Here is a 21291-nt window from a genome sequence, read left to right as displayed (position 1 = left end):
TAATAAGTAATAAACAAGCATTCGAATCAAGCAATACAGCAAAGCAGACAATCGAACTATTTGTAATTCTGTAGGATTACAGGTTGAGGGCACAAGCCAAGAAAGCAGCCCACACGCATTACATTTCACATGTACTAGAACACACTGGCTTACCATATGTTGCTGTTAAGCCTCGATGCTATTGCAATGTTCTTTGAAGATATCATCAGCATCCCGTGGTTGCTAATCTAGTTGTTGTAGTTTATTCTGCACCCTCTATTTAGGTAAAATTAGTTTTAATCGCATGCACTGGTTCGAATTGATCATCAATGGTTCATCTAAACTAATGAAAGAAGGGTGTGTGCTTACACGACAATATATCCGCTTCACTATATTTTTATGCTTGTTCAAGGTGCGAGCCCCAAAAGAACAAATATTTTGCTTGATGAGGTTGGCAGCTCCATAATTAATCCTTACTTATGAAGCCTGTTATCCCAAACAAGTTGAAGTAGTCTAGATATGAAACCCTTTCACGAGGACTTCCCAGGAGGTCACCCATCCTAGTACTACTCTCTCCCAAATGGGTTTTATACCCAAAATACTGGCTAGTTTTTAATTAGTCATGCAACATGGAAAGATCAAGAACACACAAAAAAGTAATGAATAGAGGCTCGGAGCAGTGATGTAATAGCTAGCATCAGAAAATGAAGGGTAAACGAACAAAAATCAATGGAACCACATGCTAGTTTGCTGATGTGTAATTAAGCATAGAGAACATGAAGCAGTGTGATGGAACCAACAGGTGGCATCAGAACAACACCATTATCATAAATATAGCATGCAAGAAGTAAAATAGTAGGAAGTGATATCTAGGAAGTACAGTAATACTTAGGACAAAACTAAAGCATATTAACTATATGTGCACTGGTATGTAATTTAGCACATGTAACATGTTCACTGCCAGAAGTATGGCCCTACAGGTGCAAGCAGAATAACGCGTCTCATGAAAAATTGAATGATGCCCTGAAGAAATTCAAAGGTGCGGTGCTTATGCTAAGAAAGTGAACGTAGGCGCCGACCGTTGGATAATAGTACCTGATTCTCGGCGGCGTATGGGTATCGTTGTCATACTTGATAGCTAAGGATCGTCGATGGTGCTCGTGTTGCGGTTGAGTTTGGGAAGGCTATCGCCGTCACGGAAGCGGCTCCGGTGCTTCGGTTGCGGCGCCTGTCGACATACAAGAAAGCTCATCTATGGTAAGTGAACAGTTGCATGACAAAGAAGAGAAAAACCGAAGGAGTACAAATTGAAATAACCCGATGATGCTACGGCGTCAGTAAAGCAGGGCCGGTGGAGTTGAATATGGCGTCCATGGAGCGGGTCCGGTGCAGTGGATGAAGGCTTCGGTGAGCGCGGTGTATAGTGCTTTCGGTGAGGCGGATCTGTTGTGGCGGATGAGGCCTTGTATGAAGGGCCAGCGATGGGGCGGACAAGGGAGTCAGTGAAGGGCCTACAGTGTGGTGGACGAGGGCGTCGGCTAAGCAGATCCAGTGCGGTGGACCATGATGGCGGTCAAGGAGATCTGGAGCGATGGACAAGCCAGTCGGTGAAGCGGCTCCGGTGAAGTGGTGAGTTGGCAGTTGGGGGTTCCAAGGTGCGGAAGGTAGATCCGGCGGGGTGTGAGGTCCACCGCTGCGGTGGAGGACTAGATTCGGCGGCTTGCCGTGGTTGGGGGTCGGGGAGGGGAAAGGGGAAAGGGGAGGGGCTCTGGGGAAGAATGTCGGGGGCAAAGTGGGGAAAACAATGGATTTACCAAAGCAGCCCTTTTCCGTTCATGTGGCAGGGGTAAAACAGGAATATCGCAGGGCTAAACTTTCGGGTGCGAGATATTTCGATGTGAGCGGGAAGTTTGAAAGCTTTTGGCGCCTGAAATTATAAGTGTTCTGCTCTTGTACGACCGACTATGATATCATGGCCGAGAATTTATTTGTTTTGCACCCAAAAAAGTGCAAGTTTTGAAAATCAATGTCTCCAACTCGAAACTTAGATTGTCCAGTCAATTGAAATATGATCATTGAGCTAGTATAAGTAAATACTATCATATGGTCCAATTCAAATGAAATTCCAAATGTGTTTATCCTAAATATGATGACAAAAGCAAAAATGTGTATGTGTATGAATAAAGTGGATGATTATAAAGTTTGAACATGCCCGTATGTGTATATCTCTAGGTTTGATATATGAATTTGAAATCACGAAATCCCGTCTTAGAAAATTTACCTCCGTTTAAATGAATTACAAAAGCTAATGATGGAGTCGAATTCCAAAATTCCAATCTTAGGTTTGTAATTCTGGTACATCAAGGTATATCACGCATGTTGAAAAGTATCGTTATCTCATAGTCCAAACTGTGAAACAAATTGATCAACCATGACTGCACACACTATTGACCATATATATCTCAATTACTCTAAAGTCCCTCAAATATAGACACCTAACTCATTATCTGAAGCCAACCCCCACCCCACCCCTTCTGATGCCCCCCCCGCCCCCCCACACACGTCATTCTCTCCCCCAGACACGAACACATGAGCACATTAATACCCTCCTCTCTTTTAAAGTCCGGACCCCAATATAGGTCTCTTATCACTTTGTCTCTTGGGCATGCACAGATCTCTTCCCCCACTCTCCAGGTCTCCCGACATCTCTCTTTCCCAATCACATGCACTATGTAGAGTATATCTTTCTCATACACACAAAACGCCGCTCCCAAACGTCTATCTCCCTAGTTATGTGGTTCTCACAAACTCACCTCACACACCACCCCCACTGCAAACAAGCACACTTGGTCTCCTTGTGCACCACTCTCCTCTTTCTATCTCTCCCACATGCGGACCCGCCCCAGCTCCTTCCCTGTATACATATATGTCGTGACTCTTTCCATAGCTCCCTAATGTATCATCATTCTCAATCTCGCACGTTGTTCTCTACACCATCTATTCTTGATCTCCCATGAAGTCCCTATCACACACACGATGACTCACTTCCCTTGCGTCTCCGTACATAGGCCAATTTCGAACAACATCAACACTGTTTCCCTATATATACGCCATTTATGGACACAAGCGACCCCTCTCCCCCTCTTTTCCTCTCTCTCTCTCCGTCGCTTGCTCTCTCTCTCGCTCTCACACCCCTCTCCCACACACACCCAATGTATCTTCCAAATAGTCTGCTCCCCACCCGCACCCATGCTATCCCGCTACTACACATGCCTTTGTCTCTCTTTGACACACATGTCACACCATTCCCCCTTCCCTTATACTAGGTTTACATCATTAGTGGTCTCTCTACTCCACATACACACACTCCATCTCACACACAAACGCGTGCACAAACACACACAAACACGCACAAACACCCATCTAGCTACCTGGATCCTTCTTTTAAGACACACACCTTGCATATTCTCTATAGCTCTAGATATGTATATTCCCCCCTCTCAAGCTCAGATGCACACCAAAATTCTCCATCTCTCTAACTCACACATCTCTCCCCATGCACGCATGTGTATTTGACACACTCACTCTCTGATTATGTCTATGTGTCTCCACGTTACACAACACAAAGTCCCATGTATATGTCTCTCTCTATCCTCCACACACATAGGCACAAAGAATCTATTATCATTTCCTCAGTCTCTAGACATATCACACACGCACATTGTCTCTCTCTCTCTCTCGCAAACACGCTCAACAAGGGTTTCCCCGTGAATAAATTACCGTCTGTTCATCAACAGTTGTGGCAGTACGGCGAAAACGAGACGTGAAAAAAGAATAAATCTACAGATGCGTAGACCACCTAGTATGACTACTAGGACTAGAGCAAGCCAAAAGCGCGCCGCCGTCACCCCCTCCTTATCAACGACGGGAAAACCTTTGTTTTACACAGTCGAGAAGTCATTGTGCTAAGGCCCCACATGTTGAGCCGTTGAATAGAATGTAGATCCTAGTTTATGGAAACAAGCTAGTATCGATTATACATTTGTATCTCCATACTTATATTTCTTCTCTTATAAAAAATGAGTTGGTGATGATGGTATGCGTGCCATCTTGCAATAGACCGTCCGATCTATATTTGGCAGATGGAAATTAAACTAAAAGATACCCGCACCTCTCTCCACATTTGCAGACAAGGCCTTCCCTCGTTCATCCTTATCTTCAACAACCTCATTGTTGAGAAATTAAAAAAGGAAGCCTCTGGAACAAACTGGCCTGGTGTCCGCTGCCGGCGTCGTCCATCCCCTTGCCCCCACTCAGTCCGACCACCAATCACCACCATGCCCCACTACTCTTCACCTTATCTCTTTCATGAGATATCATTAGTTTTTACACATGGGATTGCTCCTACATGGGTTAATCACAACAGATGTTTTATAAAAATATGCATCTTGATGTTCCGTGCACTACACGGACATCTTGCTAGTACTCCTATAGAATACTAAGTTGGTGATGATGGTGTGTCTGCCATCCGTCATTTCTGGCCATTAGATCTACATCTAACGACTGTGAGGTAAGTTGTTGCCTTTTCTCACCAACATCCCACTTATCTACCAATTTGCAGAAAAACCCATAATTAGTATCTTAAAACCAACGACACCCCTCCCTCACCTCACCAAAACAGCCCAAGGAATATTTTTTGATTGAAACATAATATATCTCTAGTGATATCTACACTCTTATAAAAAACCGAGTTGGTGATGATGGTGTGCCTGCCATCCTGCAATATAGACCGTCTAATCTATATCTGACGGATAGAAAGCAAAGTATGACAATTTTGCAAAAATATACCCGCACCCCTATCCACATTTGCTGATAAGGACTTCCCTCGTTCATCTTTGTCTCCCACGAGATAAACATCTCGTATAAATGCATCTTGATGTTCCATGCAACGCATGGGCCTCTTGCTAGCATGTATATCAAAATTAGAGTATTTTGTATCAAGTTTGTGAATAAGTATTATTATAATTATGATCCATTGCAACGCACATGAACATTGCTAGTATTTCCAACCATTCCAAAAAATTCTAGTATTTCCATAGTTTCGAGTTTTCCATCAAGATATTAGTCACCCATGGTTGATATTTACTTTCAATCACGTACACATAGGCACTATGTAACTAGCCTTTCTTATTGGCTTCCAAAGCTTAACTTTCACTCCTACTTACAATATGTAGAGTATTTAACAAAAAACTACCACTTTCAACCAGCCTTGGGAAGAAACTATTGTACAAAAAATAGCAAAAACATAACCAAAATTTCTTAATCCGTGCTAAAAACTAGTACCTAGTGCCGACTAGGCTCGTTTAAAACCGTTTATGATAGGGTTGGCCCACACGTCAGTGCTGATGAGGTAGCTTAAACCAACACATTTTGTTTGACCGTTCACACACGGGACCCACATCTGACCTTCTATCCTGTTATATTCCCCCTCAAATCATTATTTTTCCTGAACATTACTTCAAACAGTCCTGATGCATGTTCGTCAGTGGCCCCGGTGATGATGGAGTTGGCCGCCGCTCCGCCGAACGGGCCGGACGCCGCGCTGGCATCCGCACGGGTTGGCAGGCTAGCCTGAGCGTGACTCACGCGCGAGCAAGCCGTCGCGTTGGCCTTTGCTCGATCTAGATGGCTAGCCTTAGTGCGGCGCACGTGAGCAAGGCGCCGCGCCGCCATGCCAATCTAGCTAGCAAACCTTGCAGACAAGTAGCTGGACGGAGCTATCTTGGCTAGCTTGCGGCTGCGAGCGCCAGACGGAGTTGGCATCCGGGCTGCTGCAAGATGGGCTCCGCACCGCCCGCGGTTTTGACCTCGCCTTCTGCCGGCGGCGGTAGCTGCGTCCCATGGCCGAGGATGACTAGGTGGACGGGCTGGAGGTAGGAGGTCACTCGGGGATTTTTGTGCAGATTGACATGTAGGTCCCACAAGTCATAACGCCTAACTTGCCGGTCGAATAGAAGGCGTTGACTTAAGGGGCAACATGGGTTGAAACGTGCCTATAACGACACTTTGTAGAGTAGTCGTTTCTTGGTAGGGCTGGTTGGTATGGGCATGTACAATGGTTGATAAGGTAGACTTATCTTAAGTCTGCCACGTATGTAGTGCATTCTTGGCATTATTAATGGTTTCTTTACATTATTAGGGCATCTCCAGCAGTTTGTATGTTAGCTTGTTGGTAAAATTTGCCATGTCGTCAACCAACACCTTAACATACAACAACTCCAATGGATTGTATCTAGTTTGCCCAATAGGATGTGAGATAATAAATAAGGTGCTCTCTCATTCTACATTGGAGCTTGTGCAAGGGGTGTTGGTTCATGTACATACAACCTTCCTCTCTTCCCTCATTTATTGTATGACACATCATCAAAAATCCTATGTGGCAAAATCTACCAACAACTATCTTACAACCATTGGGGATGCCCTTAGTGGTTTCTTGTAAGGAACAATGTACTACTAGCGAAAAAAGGTGATTCTAGGTTGCATTGTACTCCAACGAGAACTACTAGTGGTTGCGGGAGAGTACACCTCGTTTTGTGGGTTCGATCCCAGCCAAAAGCACGACGGCCTTTTTTTAAATAGTAACTTCGCTGCGAGCCAATATTGTACACGGGTAGTTTGAGTTTTGAAGTCGAATGGACGTGGTGCACCACAATCTGGGTGCACTGGATAGCCCAGCCACATGAACGGGTTTTCCTTCCCATCATCTCGTGGCTCGCGTGCTCGCCCTAGCCGCAACTCGCTTGCAGCTTCCTCATCAGCTAGTAGCATATTTAAACTAGCGCCTCCCAATTAAGCTCGAGGAGCCAGAAAAGCCTGGCGCGACATTGGGAAACTGTGCAATATGGCTCTGTATGTAAAGTGCTAGTACTCTACTAGTATTCCGTAGCTTGTGGCGTTGCACGCATGGACTTCACTCCATTATCGGCTCTATACAAGAAATTCCTCTTGACATGATTTTTTTAACCAGTGGCAAAAGCTTTGTGTCATCTCATTCATAAAGAAGGAACCAATAACAAAGTTCGACGAGATCCATTACACCTCCACAAATGGAAGCAAAAAGCCTAGTCTCGTTGTATCAAATAACTCAAATGTTCTGCCCCCATAGTAACCGTCGCTGATAAACAGGCTGCTAGTGTGTGCGTGAGAGGAGCGTCTGAGTAGGCCAGCTACGCGCTTGAATAGAGCACCGAGAGTACCCACTACACATGTGTACTTTCCCTGCATTGATAGTACAGCGATGGTTCTAGAGAACAGTACTACCCTCCACTTCCAACTGTATCTCCTTGGCCTTGAGATTAAGAGTTCAAAACTGGTGCACTACACTAGAAGAATAGTACATCGCACTACTAGTTGAGAAAGTAGTACTAGTGCCGCTATAGTAGGAGTACGTAGTAAATAATAGCCTCACCCCTTCGCTAAGGAACGATCGAGGATCTACAGTTGGAAGGATGAGGCCCTGCGGTTACTACACTCTTATCTCCTCCTTGCCAGTTCCCCTCCCCCTGAAGAGAAGGCAGTTCGTCGCTGCTCCCATGGATTCTCCAGGCGGTTCTCCTCCTCATCGGGGCTGGGAGATCTTGGATGATGATCCTCCGGGAGAAATCGCACGCCGCTCCGACGTCCTCACCGCCGCAAGACTCGGTGCTTCCTGCACCAACTTTTTCAAGATGGTGCTTAAACAGGCTTGGGAAAAGGCCATGCTTGTTGGTCTTCCATGCGCCCTCGAGGAGAAGGTTCTTCTATGGGACAATCCTTCGAACAATCCACTGCTCCCTGGCCATGGTTGCATGTTGACTCCGCTAGAGTTGCCAACGTTGAGAGGTAGCCGGATTTTGTCCGATGAGCAGGTAAGTCATGGAGTTTAATCATGTAGTACTTAGTTATTCCATTTCCATCCCGTAATTTCTCCGCTGCCCACTGTATTATATATAGGTTTGGGTCGGTGCAAACGAAGATTGGCTTGCATACCTCCAGCCGATACCACCATCATTTTGCACAACAACCACAACAGTGTGGCCGTTCCCGTAGACCCCTTCTCAACCATTGGGATAGGCCTTCCGGATTGGCTGGGCTTGAATACGTATGATGGTGCCTACATGAGATTGAAGAAGATAGCAATTGCGGACCCGCCGACAAAGCGACATGGCTACAAAGATTACTATCTCATCGTGGTGTTCAACATAAGGATTGCCATTAATGCAAGAGGCAGTAACGACAGAGGCTGACGCATGTTGGTCACGACATATTTGTACCCCTACACGTTCGAAGACGCCGTGCGCCATCTAGGTCGCATCTTCGCGGTGACAAGCCAGGGGACTTGTTTCATATGGTTGCCATCCTACGGTACGGGAGATTACAAACGGAATGCACAAACCATCAGTTGCATCCCTAATAGTACTCCATTATTTTGCAGGGACTAGTCATCCCTCGATCAAAATAAGATCGCCGATCCTGGATGTGCATTTGCATCCACGATTCGGTCTAACCTGGAACCTTGTAGCTGACTTTGGCATATTGGGATCAACTATCTTAGCAGTCGTTACCCATGGTACCACTGATGTGCAACATGGTCACACAATCAACCACGATGGGACCGTCACCATCTACCCAAGTATTCCATTTAGTATTATATTTTTAACCCTCCCACCTTCTCTTTCGTTGTTGTACTACTTACTAGTACTAGGAGTACTTTTTACCTTGGAGGACGCATATAGCTAGCTAGGCCCTTGAAGACTTGAACCCACTAGCTGCCACCATGTTTGTTTTTCCATGTCTTACTATCTCATCCATGTAGCCAAGAGTGGCTATATATAATAAGCCGGTTATTTTACTTCCTCTATACCGGGGTAGTACTATTTGCTGCACAGTATTACTGACCGCCATATTTGAGCACAACATTATTATGCATGGACCTTGACTGTGTACGTGACCATCTGTCCAGATCTAAGATGTCGCGTGTACCAGATGAACAGCACCGAGTTTGACCCCTGTGATGCTACATTTGTGCTGAGGAACACTCTTGGAGAGTACTCACTTCTCATTGGGGACAGCTACCCCATTGTGAAGCGGATGCCACCTTCCATGCACGACACCGAAGGCCTGCTGTTCATGAAGCATGGTTGTGTCTTTAGTGCGCACCGCCGGATGAATGACATGCTGGGACACGCTATCCCTGATTTATGCCGCTTCAGCTAGGATGAGTCTCCATCGTGTGGAACCGGACTAGAAAGTTGTGACAATGATTCCCGTTGCCCACCGCTATGGATTGTGCCATCCATGAAGAACACCTGGGACTGGAACCTGGAGGAGGACATGTAGCCCATCTATAACGTGTAAGTGGGGTATGGTAAATTGTGAACGATAGCACTGTGAATATATGTAGACTAGTCGTGCACAAATTTATCACATGAATTGGAGATGAACTTGAGTCGCATACTGGCATTTGTCCTTTAGAATTTATTACTAGTAAATGTGTTATGTGTACGTGCAACTTGTGTGGTTGTTGCATGGGATCCAACATGCTCATTGAGAAAAAAAGGTGGCACAGCTTTGGATATAGGTGACATGGCGGCATCATACAGTAGCATCTTTTGCTATAGTTGTAACTCCTACTAGGACGACAACTCCTATAAAACCTTGCGCTTGGCGCTTTGCCTCTTCGGGATGTTCAAAAGTTCATACTCGTGTGAACCTTGCACTTGGCTCTTCGCCTCTTCGGAAGGTCCAACAATGAAGATACTACAGTACAATATGCTTCTGGCAATTTGACACCGATTGAACTGCTACACGTCCATCACTAGGGCGAGGGCGAGTGAGAGGGAGAGGGAGAGGGCGCTGTAGTCAAAACCCTCTCCTCGTCCTGCGAGCCACCACGCGCGTGGGCGAGGGAGAGGTGTAGTAAGCAAGCTTCTCCTCGTTCGGCGAGTTGACGGGACACATCAAAGCAGTACAAGTACTAGTCCTTTCCGACTAAATATGTCTTAACTTTAAAGGAGAAAAATACACTAGCGGTCAATGTATGTAATAATACTCTCTGTACGGTCACTATATATAGTTTTGCGGTGATTATACGATCACTAGCTCATCATAGAGCACCGTATTGCACCCTACTGACCGGCCACATACATGTGGCACTTTGTTGACTGATTAAATTGTCACCTGGTTTCTGGGTCGATCCTGTCAGTTGGCAGAGCAAAGAAATTAGTTGAACAAAACTTTACGCAGGCATGACAGCAGTCCAACCCTTGCGCACGAACCACCCTGGCTGTGTATGTGAGTGCATGCACGTGTACTCCCTCAGTCTTCCAACATAGAGTGTACATCGGCTAAAAAACAAAGAGTGTACATCTACACTTCCAATGCATTTAGCCTTTAATCTAAAATCGATATTGATTGACTAATGCACCAACTTGTTCTCTAGCTATAGGCTACATGTCTATCCTTAATTACAACATGCAAAAACCTTCATTTATTCTTCTTCTCTCAATGGTCGCATGCACACATAAATCTGCTACTCTTGGGCGTTAAGTATGCCCTGGTCAATGTGTAAATCTCTAAATGTACAGTCTTTCATGGACGTAGGGAGTAGGTTGAGCACTTGAGCGTGAGCGTGTGTGTTGCATCGCGTGCTGTGTGTCGGATGGGTGCGTGAGTGTTGCGTGCGTCCATGTGTACGTGTGAGTGTTGCATGTTGCATGCATGCATGCATGAGGCTTTTACTCCCTCCCATTGACATGTTCATATTTCAAGCTTCCTCTGTTCCCTCCATATTGTGATACTCCCTCTGTTCCCAAATACAGAGTAAAAGCCTCCCTCTGTTCCCACGGAGTATTTGTCTCTCTAGAGATTTCAACAAGTGACTACGTACGGAGCAAAATGAGTGAATCTACACTCTAAAATATGTCTACATACATATGTATGTTGTATTCCATTTGAATGTCTAAAAAGACAATATGTAGGAACGGAGGGAGTAGCAAATAAACATTAAGTTCTCTTGTTTTTCCCTCCTTGGTCACGGTGCACAACCAAAGATAACTCACCTGGATGGAGGGAGTAGATGGTCAAAGTTTGACACAAAATTAATGCATTGGTAAACATAATTTTTTGAGGAAAACAAGTGCATTAATTGAGTGTTTTTGCAAACTACAAAAATTATTCCACCACTCATCATCTACCTTGATTGATGAGATTTTTGAATTGAGCCCTATAAACCGGAAAGGGGGTAGTACTAGTACTCCTACATTATTGGCGTCGGGTGCCTGGGCCAATGTTTCATCTTGTTGGACAGGATGCATCGGTGCTTACATGGGGTGCTAAGCACATTAAAAACTTTAGCAACTAAAGCTCCCAATGTTTACATGTACAGGTGCTTAACTTGTTGGTGCTAAGTATCCTTTGTTTAATGATTTTGTAACTAAAGTTCTTCATGCATTGGTGGGAATCTTCCATTTAAGTCTTTTGTCTAGGTTCTCGCGCTTAGTACTGGGGTCACCACACTTAACTCTCCTCTTAATTACCTTGCCGCATCAGACTTTTTGCCTACATGGCAGCCTTAGCACCTGTACAAGGTGGAGCATTGGGAGGGGCCCAAGCATACATGTATAGGGATACTATAGATAGCAAGTCTTCGCGATCCATTATTCCCCATCTCGGTCAGAGAGAACTATTCAACTAGTCTTCATAGTGAAGTGACAATACACGCTGCAGCAGATGGGACACTTGATTAATAAGCTAAACTAGCGTTTTGGTGTTACTAAATCAACCTTACCCAGTACTACCATCATGTTTGCCAGTGGAGCACGCTTCCGCAAGTATGACTACGCACCTCTCTCCTCCATTAACTGACATATGGGACCTCTTGAGGTAGACCCACATGTCATCGGCGTAACTATTTACACTCCGAAGGACGGTATATCATGGTAGTAGTACTAGTAGAATTGAGATTTAATGCACTTTATTCCCCGTCTTTCACTTCTTTTCCCCATCGTCGGCCACACACCATTTCCCCCCACTCACTGCTCGCCCGCCCACGCCATCTTCCTTGGAAGCTCGCGCGCACCATATCGCCCCACTCACTGCTCGGCCACACATGCCATCTTCTTCGCTCGCCCGCCCAAATCCACTTCCCTGCTGGCTCGCAGGCACCGAAAACCCCAGTCACTCAGCATCCTAAAATCCACTTCCCTCCTCAATGTTCTCTTTGAGCAGATCTGTAATCGTATGGACCTGCTCAGCACCGTCCTTCTGGCCGCATGATCGGTGTCTTTGTACCGTCTACTCATTTGCAACCAGCCGGCTCTTTTCAAGACACCCTGCTTGCTGATGCCCAATCCTCACAGGTGGCCCAAACACCGACTTGACAGTCCTACGGAGGTTGCCGTGGTGCCCCTCGACATGCTACCACTACCCGTCCACCTATCCTTCATGCGCGGCCACTACTAGGCGGGCATGAAGGCCAACTGGATCGTCCTCGTCCACCAATCTGGTAGTCCGTGGCATCTCATGGATATCTACACCCAGCAAGAGATCATCCTTCCATCGTTGAATACAGCCGCCATCGAGCCTCGCGGCCCGCCGGACACTCCTGCCTACTACGCACGAGATGCGTCAAGCTTTTGGCTCGACCTCTGTTTGCTGAAGGTTGTAATCTGCGAAGTGCCCACACCATCACAAGACTACATGGATTTACAAGCTCATTTCCATGTTCAACACGGGATCAGTCTATCTGGAATCCGGTCGCCGTACATGGTTATGCCTCATCGTCGATCCTCTTCACCCAACATTTCTGTTTGATGCTATAGTGGACGATGGCATCGTGTATGCGATCGACGCACAGATTGGCTGCCTATACTGGTGGAATCTATCGTCATGTAATTGTTCTATCTCATCTCATCTTTACCTTAAGAATACGACTGTTGTTCATTGTTACAAATTTAGAATATATAGTATGTCTATAACCACATCATTGCTATATGTTCCTTCATTTCCTAGATTTTTATGACCACACATGTTATTGTTAGAGTTGATATGACAACAATTGGCATCTAATGATTGTTAGAATAGATATTATGAGTATAACCTCATGATTTCTATATGTTACTCTCATTTCTAGGATTTTTATAACAACGCATGTTATTGCTTAGAGTTGATATGATAACTGTAGTAAGTGCTATGGTAGAATATGAGTAGGCCCTGTCATATCTATTTTGCTCTCATTGTTACATGATGTTTGAACCATGATATATTGCTAGACTAGCAATGTGCACGTGCGTTGCAACGGATCCAAAATAGAATAATACATGTTCACAAACTTGAAAGAAAAACACTATAGTTTGGTGTATATATCACTAAAAATATACTTGTATTAGGTTTCACTCAAAATATATTCCTTGTGGCTGTTTTGATGAGGTAGGGGAGGGATGTGGTTGGTTTCAAGATACTAAGGGATTTCTGCAAATTGGAGCAGAGGAGTGGGGTCTTATTGCAAAAATGCCACGACTTACATCATAGTCGTTAGATGAAAATCCGATGGTGAGTAATGATGGATGGCAGACACACCATCATCACCAACTAAGTCTTTTATAGGAGTAGAGAATATGAAAGCCATTGGCTTATTTTTTTAACTTGGGGTATGATTATGACCATGACATTGCAATTCTCTGTCTATGATATGTGTCACTGTTATAATAATCTTAATTCCACACATACTCTGAACATGATTGTTTATTTTTGTCCTTTTGGCCTCCAATTTGAATTGTTGCAGCAGACGCAAATGTGCTGGCCTTCATGATTCCAGGACCTGGAATCATACCAGCCAATGGGTGGTGGTTTATCGCTCGTTCAGCTGATGGCGGTCATTTGATGCTCATTTGCACGTACCAAATTGACCAAACCATTTCATAAAACCAGATATAGTACAATGCCTAGGGCGTTCGTGACATTGATGGCTATGGCTGCTTCGTGTTCGAGAAAGATCCCAGCTCCGTTGGGCTATGTGTATTCAACTGGAGGCGGGTTTACAGCCTTAGCAACCACTCCATGTTCCTCGGGCTCAATTATCCGATCATCCAACCAATCATTGATCATATCACCGGTGATGATTACCGTGCTATGCAACTTCCATTCACCAGGGGGAACTGTGTTTACACATCATACCATGGGTTTCATGAATCACCATATCCAGAGATTCGTCGCCACAAGTTGTTGCCAGATAATCTTCAGTGTGTGAAAGGCATCAAGCTTCCATACGATGGATGGCTTTTGCATACCCGACATGCGGCGATGTGGTTCATGCCAACAGTAAATATGCACAACTTGATTCGTACTGATATCTATACTGAGCCATGTATCCTGCTGCTGTAGCATGACCCTCTTTTGTTGGATATTATGTGTTGTTGTTAGTTTGAAGCACTCCTCTTATTTGAAGGATAGATACCTTTCTGGGATCAAGTGCATCCTAACTCACCTGTGTAGGATGTACTGATAATAATGATGGAGATGCTGTGCAGAAGCCATATATATCAATTAGGTTTAAATACACTTGTTGGTGAAAGTGTTGTCCAATGGGAATTATATTTTGTATTACTCATGTAGCCTACAAACACTAGTGCAGAACCGGGCAATAGCACCGGTTCGTAAGGGGCTTTAGTGCCGGTTCGGTAACCGGCACTAAATTGTAGGCACTAAAGGCCCCACCCCCTTTAGTACCGGTTCAGCACGAACCGGTGCTAAAGGGCAAACACGTGGCACGAGCCAGCTCTGTGGGCGCATAGGACATTAGTACCGGTTGGTAACACCAACCGGTACTAAATGTTTTGGTGTGTTTTGGTTTTATTTTTTATTTTTACTTTAATTTTGTGTTTTCAATTTAATTTAGTGATTGTTTTACATTATAATGAGTTGTTAAATCATTACCAACGGTTTTCATAGCAAAGATATCATCGAGTTCAACATGGTAATGATATTATAAGCGTTCATAACACCACAAAAGCAAATCACTCTTTGAGATTAGGTTCAGGACGAAGAACACTGACATGAGAGGACAAGTACTAAGAGCATGAACTAGCTAATTAATCACTCCTGCTGCTCTCTCTCAGGTAAAATAGCATAGAATATGTATAGCTTTGCTGATTCATCATATTGGAGCATGCAGATGAACCTGTCTCCTAATCGTGGGTTGCGCTTCTGATTCCTGCCCCCTAGTACTTCTCTGTGATCGTTCACAATTTTGCTCCAGTCTTTTACTATTAAGCATTCCTCGCTATTAGAAATCCTGAATGCACTAAAGTGCATTGTAGGATATCTTGGCCGTAAGCTAACAATATTCATGGTACCTTTAGTCTCGATCCAATCAGGCACAACATTCATCGGGAGTCCCTGTTGAAGAACATCGTATAGTAACATACTTAGCAATCAAGTTTAGCTTAAAAAAATAATGTATGCAAAAGATGCACTGAGGAGAAATAGTAGAAATCTTACCATCTTTCCTAAATATATGTGACCGTAGTTCAGTACGAACACTATTGGTCGCACGTTTTGAGTACTAACATTTCTAAGTGCAGGAAAGAAATTTGTCTTGACAGCATCAAGATCCTCAAGCCATGAAACATAATGACTTGTCTCCTCGCAGTTTAGTTCAGCCCCGGGACAGTGGACGGTCCTGTCTACCAAGCACCGGACATGTTTGCTTGATTGGAAGTAAGCTATCAATATAAATTGAGATCTATTAATTATTCAACTGGTTCAAATAATCTCATATCGAAGACATAAATATGGTTGAGAAACTCACATAATGGTAGAACTGGAGGCGTCTGCACATCGACCCAGATGTCTCTATTACCTTCAATATCATCTTCCGGACGAATATCAAAGGTGATAACCATACCAGGCTCAAATGCATAAGCCTTTCATAGTGCTTGCCAAGTTTTGCATTCAAAAAAGGTGTATGTGTCTGCATTGTATAATTTGACGTTGAAGGTATAACCATGCTCGGTCTTCAAGTAAACTCTTTTTACCTCCATAGTTTCATTAGGACTGAAACCTATCTTATCCAAGACAAAAATTCTTGCATGGCAGGGGATATGCTAGTAGAATAGTGAAAAATTAAAATTAAAAGGTGAAGCAAATGAAGCATAAGTCATGCTTAATTACGAAAAAAGACTTATCATTGTGACTTACTGTATCCACTTCGAAGTTCTCATCCAGCTTGATGCTGAAGCGTCTATCATCAACTAGAAAATTTCTGCCGCACAGGCCGCGCTGGTCTTCGCAGTATTCGCACATAATGAAATCGTGTTCGTCGTCAGACGACATTCCTATGTTCATAGGTGAAACATTAAACACTTATTAGTTCTATTAATTCAACTAATTCTGTTAATTCAACTAGTTCAACTAAGCACTTACGAAGAATATACCTAATTAATTGAACTAATTCAACTAACTAGTTCAACTAAGCACTTACGAAGAATATACCTAATTAATTGAACTAATTCAACTAACTAGTTCAACTAATTAATTCAACTAAACAAGTTCTATTAATTTTCTTACTAAAAATAAGGTAGCTAGTTCTATATAATAAAATTTTAATTAGATAATGAAATCTCATATAACTAAATTAAATATATATCTAACATATAATTTATATCTAATATCTAACATATATGTTCATATATAGGTGAAACATTAAACACTTACTAGTTCTATTAATTCAACTAAATAAACTAGTTCTATTAATTCAACTAAGCATTTACTAAAAATAAACTAGTTCTATTAATTTCTTACTAAAATAAAGTAGGTAGTTCTATATAGTAATATTTTGATTAGATCATCAAATATCATATACCTAAATTTTCTTACTAAAAATAAACTTGTTCTATTAATTTTCATACTAAAAATAAACTAGTTATATTAATTCAACTAGTTCAAATCTCATATATATACCTAATTAATATATAGCTATACTAATTCAACTAGTTCAACTTGTTCTAATTCATGTAAAATATATTTGACATTAATATTTAACATCTTTTCCATATAATTCATCTAACATTAACATTCTAACATTATTATCTACGTAATTTATCTAACATTAATCTAAACAACAGAAAATAGAATAAGTAAAAACAATGTGTGTCTGTGTGTGTATGTCTCTGTGTGTGTGTGTGTGTGCGTGTGTGGTGTGTGTGTGTCTCTGTGTGTGTGTGTGTGTACGACCGGGGGCGGCGGCGGCGGGCGACGACGGGGGGACGGGCGCGGCGGGCGAGAGGCGGCGGCGACGTACGGGCGCGGCGGGGGCGACGGGCCGGGCGGTGACGGCGACGACGGGTGGCGGGGGCGACGGCGGTGACGGCGACGACGGGCGGCGGGGGTGGCGAGGGCGGCGCGCGATGGGGCGACAGGCGCGGCGAAGAAGTTTAGATCGAGAAGAACTACTGGTGGTCGATGAAACTGATTTTTTCGTAGGTTCCATATATATAGGAGGGGTCTTTAGTGCCGGTTGGAGCCACCAACCGGTACTAAAGGCCAATTTTTGCCAGGCCAAGGGGTGGGAAACGGCCCCTTTAGTACCGGTTCGTGCCACGAACCGGTACTAAAGACCCCCCTTTAGTACCGGTTGGAGCCACCAACCGGTACTAAAGGTTGTGCGCTGCCACCGGTGGTGCACAATGTTTAGTCCCACCTCGCCGAGCGAAGGGCAGCCGCACTGGTTTATAAACCCAGTCGTGGCTGCTCCTTCGAGCTTCTCTATAGAGCAGGCTTCTGGGCCTAATTAACTAGGGCGCGCTGCGCTGTGAGCCTGCTGGCCCTTCTGGGCCTGCATTTGCACACCCTAGGTCTGGCAGGCCCACTGGGCAGCGCACTAACAAATGTTTTATATAGTTTTTTCTTTTCTGCATTATTTATTTTCTTCTATTTATTTTCGAGTAGTTTTTTATATAGTTTTTTCTTTTCTGCATTATTTATTTTCTTCTATTTATTTTTGAGTAATTTTTGTATATTTTTTTATTTTCTGCATTATTTCTTTTCTTCTATTTATTTTCTTCTGGAAATTGAATGCTGCATACTGAACACAAAAGAAGTCCGGAGTTCAAATAAGTTGAAAAAACATTGAAGTGGCCGTGTAACAGATGAGTTCTCATCCGAAACCCTGATACTCCAAAGAGTTTGTCCAGTTTGTACACGAAGTGCGTCTAGTTTTTGCCGTGACCCTCTCTACTCTTTCGCACATGATATGCGGGGGAAATGATGATACCATGCCAAGTTTCAACATTTTCAGGATTCATTTTGTAGTGATTTTCAATTTCACGGTCATTTAGCTCTCTAAACAATTAGGTAAATGACCGAAAAACAACAAATGATGTCAGAACATGTTGGAAATTGATGACGTCGCTTTGAATGCTGCATACTGAACACAAAAGAAGTCCGGAGTTCAAATAAGTTATTAAAAATAAAAAAGAGGTGCAATGCTGGTTAATTTGCTTCAAGCCATTCGGAATAGTGTAGACTGCACTGCACATAGCTCAGTGCAATCTATGCTATTCCGCAAGGCTTGAAGCTAATCAACATGCAGGTGAGCATTGCAACTCTTCATCATTGTCTGTGCACTCACGACTTATAAACCGCTCATACTACCTCTCTCTTGGCGAGGTGGGACTAAAAATCAGCTTACAAAGAAACTCTAGTAACGGTTCATGGCATGAACCGGTACTAAAGGTCTTCGTGGGGGCCCCAGCCTAACCATAGCCTGACACAGCCTCATTAGTACCGGTTCGCGGCATGAACCGATACTAAAGGTTGCCCACGAACCGGTACTAATGATACCCGTGCCGGCTCAAATTCAAACCGACACTAATGTGCTTCACATTTGACCCTTTTTCTACTAGTGAAAGTTTGTCGCACAGCCTTGTAACTTCTTCCCCGTTTCTAAATTTGTACTAGTCCTCTATACCGTATATTGTGCTACTCGTACTACTACCTCCCTCCTGGTTTACTGGTCCCCTTCATAATTTGTGTCAAATTTTGACCATAAATTTCACTAACTAAATGTTAATGCATGTCACAAAAAATTATATCATTTTATTCGTATTTGAACATAATTTCTAATGGAATAATTTTTGGTGACATGCATTGACATTTTGTTAGTTATAAACCTATGCTTAAAATGTGACACCAAATACGACTAGTAAGTAGTACAGTAGCAGTACTAGTATACATCAGTCAAATTATTCACCATGTCCTCACATTGAATTGACATGACAACACGCTGCGCGTGAGGTGACACAAGAATCTCGGTGGCGTGTTCAGGTATTGTGGACTTCAGATGTGGAGTACTACCACTTATCTGTCGAAATCTTTCAGCGTTCACTTAAAACAGTCGATTTGATCATACATTGAGTACCATATAACTGGAATTAACCGATGCAACTCCAAGAAGGATTGGCCGGTGCTGACGGCTGGCGTCAAGTTCGATCCCACGGATCAGGAGCTGATCGAGCACCTTGAGGCCAAAGTGAGTGCTGACAGCATGAGATCTCACCCTCTCATCGATTTGTTCATACCAACCATCGATAGCGAGCACGACATATGCTACACCCATCCTGAAAAACTTCCAAGTAAGACACTGATTGGCCGTCTACTTGCACAAACATATTCCTTTGTTTATAGATCTATTTTTCTTTTTAGAGGCATACCTAGTGAAGCAATTACAATTTGACAGTTAATATAAAGTGAAACAAGTGACTGCAACATGCCAAAGATGTTATGAAAATGCCAACTACGTACACTAAAACCTGTATTCGAAAACACTGCAAGTATCACACTGAGTGGCCTAAGCAAGCATTTCTTCCAGCGCAATTCCAGGGCGTTCAAAAGGGGCACGTGGACACGTTGCAAGATACAGTCGGAGTGCGGCATGCACGCGATGTGGCACAAGACCGGCAATACCTTGCTGGTGATGGTCAATGGCCGGCAGACAGGCAGCAAAAAGGTTCTAGTGCTGCACACCAACAAGAATTTCGACCATTCCCGCAAAAAAATAACTTCAACCAGCAGAGGACCAACTGGGTGATGCACCAGTACCTCCTCGGGGACCTAGAGCAAGAGAAGGAGCGGGAGCTGATCTTCTGTAATATTTTCTACCAGACGAACACTAGGGCCAGGACTAAAAAGATTATAAGTTAGTTTGGTATTGGTAATTGTACTACCTTGTCGTCCGCAAGTTGGTATTGTTGTTAACGATCTTTCGGTATGAACTTGGTATTTGCTTCCAACCATCATGCCGAGGGTCGACGTGGATATAAAGCTGAATCATTTGTTTCGAAACGAATATTCAGGCACCTGATTTTTATTTGATGGGTAGCATAAGCACCTATCATTCAAATTCCCAATTCTCCAAATTTTTCGAAACAAGTGCATGCACTTATTATCACAATGAAAAAACAATATACCTGCTGCATCCCAGTTATCAGTCCGTACTTGCAGAATTCTCTTGTTTATTGAGCAGGTATATTGTTTTTTCAGGTCGAGCAAGTTTCAACTGGGTTGTAGACTGCCCAGGCTTGGTTTTGTTTTTAACAGGCCTAGCCCATGACGACAACGGGACACAAAGATCCAGCAGGTATCTACTGGCCTCTGGCCCGCCAGCGTTAGTTGTATTTTGTCTTACAACATCCGCACGCAGTTTTTTTACTGGATCAAACACACAACCTGATACTATTTTACTCTTGAAACGCCATGTCCTACTTCAGTTTTCTAATCTCTACCTATAGTTTTACTAGTTCATATACACATATCATTCTATTGAAAATACATAAAGTTCCCTTTTCATATTTACATCCTTATTTTTGTTGTTGTTTTCCCTCCTAGCACTGATTTTTGACCACTGGTTTTCCCTTAAACCAACTCAATTGTCCCACGTCTTGTTTGCTTACAAAAACAAAATGATTTTTTGGCAAATCAATAATCTCTTAAAAATGTTTATCATTTCGGGATTACAACAGTTCGGACTCCACCGAAATATACAAAATAAGGTTGAACTTTTTGACCGTGGTCCTGGGCAGAAAATGGGCTATAATAAATTATTTAAGAATTAGCAAATGGGCTGCAAATTATTAAAAATAGCAAATGGGCTCTATGTTGTCTGCCACAGATTTGGAGGCTGACTTGTGGGCCTACTAAGTTCATGCGTACACAAGGTTTCTCAAAAAAGAAACTTAGTCAACAATCGACTCTACCAGCGTCAGACCGTTAGATGTC

This window comes from Triticum urartu, chromosome 5A (assembly GCF_056163025.1).
Source record: "Triticum urartu cultivar PI428250 chromosome 5A, HENAU_Tu73, whole genome shotgun sequence".
NCBI classification, from domain to species: domain Eukaryota; kingdom Viridiplantae; phylum Streptophyta; class Magnoliopsida; order Poales; family Poaceae; genus Triticum; species Triticum urartu.
Note: the sequence above shows the minus strand (reverse complement) of the source record.